Here is a 3474-nt window from a genome sequence, read left to right as displayed (position 1 = left end):
TTATTAAACAAAGAACTCCACAAGTAATTAATTATTCAGTAAGAATTACTAAAAAGTAACTACACGTGTAACTGAGACCAAGTACAGGGCTCTAGGCAGGTGTGTAACTGGGGCATCTGATCAGGTCTGCAGGGCATGACACTTAAACTGAGATCTGAGGACTGAACCATAGCTAACCAGACAAAGAGGAAGAAAAGAGCAGACCAGGAAGAGAGAACGGCCATCCAGAAATCCTTGAGACCGGGGTGGCTCCCACCTAGATCATGAGGAGTGATGGGGAACAGGTCAGAGTTATACCATTGGGCTCTGGAAGGCCAGGTTACGGGTAACCTCTGTTTATTGTCTTTTAGACTGAGTCATGGCTTTTCTCTTTGACTCAACTGTCTAATCTAGAAATACCCGATCTCTGGTGTGTGAGCTGGCTGCGATGTGTAGCTCCCTCCGTGAGACATCAATATAAAGAAGTTAAAGAAACAGACTCACAGATATAGAGAACAGACTTGTGGTTGCCAAGAGGGGGGTGAGGGTGGGAGAGGGATGGATTGGGAGCTTGGGATTAGCAGATGCAAACTATTAAATATATACAGAATGGATAAACAACAACGTCCTATGTATAGCGCAGGGAATTACATTCAATATCCTCTAACAGAGCATAATGGAAATGAACATGAAAAAGTATATATTATATACATATACACACACACACATATATATGTATAACTGAATCACTTTGCTGTATACCAGAAACTAACACAACATTGTAAATCAACTATACTTCAATAAAAAATAAATTTAAAAAAAAGTTAACCTTCAAGGTTCAAACCTCAGTACCACACAAGGCTCCAGTAGCCCCTTCTCTATGTTCGTACCTCCAAACAGAGCTTCCGCACCACCCAAGAGACCCCTCTGCCTCTCTTGGCAATAGATCACACAGCTTTCAGTAACTTGCATTCGCTTGAGCTTCCTGACATCTCTCCTAAGCCTGCTCTGCTTCTCCGTGGGAACAGGGCACAACCTCTTAATGTTAACATACTGAGTTCTCTCTAAGAAGGTTAAATAGCACAAGTGACTTTACTACATCCTCTATGGGTCTGTACTCCTGCCATCTAATCATCTTAATTCCTTTTCCATTCATTAGAAAAGGGGACTGCTAGGAGAAGAGAATCCCAGAATTCATATAAGTCTGAGTAATAGCCCTTAAAAAAATGTATAAAAGATTTCAATTCTCCTTACTTCCCTTTCTCTAGTCAGATTCAACTAATGGTACATAATAGAGGAAGTCAAGGTATTCCTCTAACATTTATAGCATGCAATTTTGCAGCTAGAATAAGAAATAAGTAGAAATTTTCTGTTTCTGGGATGGCTGGAATTTGAGGTATAATGTAGTCCAGGGATGGGAGATGAGTTCTACCCTGGATTTCAACCCCGTTTCATTGGCAGTGGTGGTCAGAAGCAGAGTCTTGACGATTCTGAGGCCCAGCAGGTAGGTCTATGCGGTCAGCCAACGCTGGGGCATGGGAGTGGTGAATCACAGCAAGTGTGCCACTTGTTTCCCATCCATGGGAAATGGAAAGACCACAGAAGACCATGCATCAGATCTTCAAGACCTCATCAGATTAAGTTACTAACATCTGCTCCAACAGGGGGAAATTTCCCCAGTCCTCACTACCTGATTTACACAAACATGTCACCTGAACAGTAGTACTTACTCATATTTGATTCATTTGTGGCCCCTATCTGCTGCTACAGGATCACCTACCCTTTGGAAATTCTTTATTTCTTAAGTCTTTCTATAGTTCTCTACAAGGTAGCTCTCATGGGCCCATAAGCAAGTCTATTCCTGCCAGTGCCACTGGTCTACCAAGCTGAAAGGGTACTGCCACTCCCAGAAGTATCCCATTTCCCTCTAGAATTCCCCAGGGCTGAACAGTCTTCAGGAATCCACTATTTGTCTCACAAGTACAGTGGGTTCCACCGCCTCTCCATCAGTATCATTTCTGATGCCCGAAACCAAACTTTCAGGACCAAACTTTGCTGTGATGTGCAGTGAAATGAGTGTGTTAGATAGAATTCGAAGAATGACTCACCGTGACCCTCACTTTGTGCCCCTTCCCTTTTGAGTGTGGGTGGAATCTGTGAACACAATGAGATGTCTCTCCTGTGATTATGTTACTTTACATGGCAAAGGAAAGATGATCCAGCTGGGCCTAGCTTAAACTGAATAAGCCCTTTAAACGCAGCGCTTTCTCCAGCTCATGGAAGAGAGAGAAGTCAGAGATATAAAGCACAAGGATTTGATGTACCGTTGCCGCCTTGAAGATGGAGGGGCAAAGTAGAAAGAAATGCAGGGGCCCTCCGAAGCTGAAATTGGCCCCTGAAAGAAAACAAGGACCTCAGCCCTTTGGCCACAAGGAACGGAATCCTGTCAACCTCGTGAATGTCCCTGGAAGCAGATTCTTCCCCGGAGTCTCCAAGGAAGAGCTCAGCCGGACTGACACCATGACTTTGGCCTTGCGAGACACTAAGCAGAGAACACACCCAAGACTTCTGACCTACGGAACTATGAGATAATGAACAGGTATTGCTCCAGGCTGCTAAGTTTTGGTAGTGTGTTACACATAAATAGGAAACTTATACATGGAGAAAGGAGAGGAAAATTCTCTCCTCTGCTCCCTACACCAATGTTGTTTTGTTACCCGTGTTTAACAGTCCAGGGAAATGAATCTTTCTGATTTTACGCACAATCTTACTGTTTTCCAAAGATCCAAAGATGTGTCCAATGGGTACTGGGCCTAGGGACAGTCATTACTCAGTCTTTAGAATACCCTTCCCAGCTCTTGGTTAAAACTCTTACATGCCTCATTTCATTATGACGAGTTCTTGTAGGAGGCTTCCCAGTTCCACCTTGAAGAGATGTATAAGATCATCTATATTCATTCACTCATTCATGTATTCATTAAACAGTGAACACCTGACACGTGAAGCTGTGTTCTAGGTTCAAGTGATACAGAAGGAACGCATCAAAGTCCTACATCTCACAGAGCTTACGTTTTCCTAAGAGGTAAAGAGACGAATACATATCTATTTCAAGCGATGCCAAGTGCTATAAAGAAAAACAGAGCAAAGTAAGGGGATTGAGAGCAACCCAGGAGTGGAGAAAGTCTTTTATATACCTGGGGTAGCAAGGATCTGTAGACAAGGGGGCCATATGAGCAGTTAAACAGTCAGCCATGTGAACATGTGGGGAAGAACACCACAGGCAGAGGGGATTCTAAGTGCAAAGGTGCTGAAGTAGGAGGCTGTCTGGCATGTCTGAGGGCTGCCGTTGCTGGACAGGAGTAAGCGAGGTGGGGAGAAGGAAATGAGGTCAGTGAAGTGTCACAGGCCGGATCATGTGGGGTCCTACGGGCCACTGAAGAACTTTGAATTTTACCCTGAGTGGGGTAGAAAACACTGGAGGGATTTAAACAGGGC

The sequence above is a fragment of the Orcinus orca genome, chromosome 18 (assembly GCF_937001465.1).
Source record: "Orcinus orca chromosome 18, mOrcOrc1.1, whole genome shotgun sequence".
Taxonomy (NCBI): domain Eukaryota; kingdom Metazoa; phylum Chordata; class Mammalia; order Artiodactyla; family Delphinidae; genus Orcinus; species Orcinus orca.
This window is presented reverse-complemented; position numbering follows the sequence as displayed.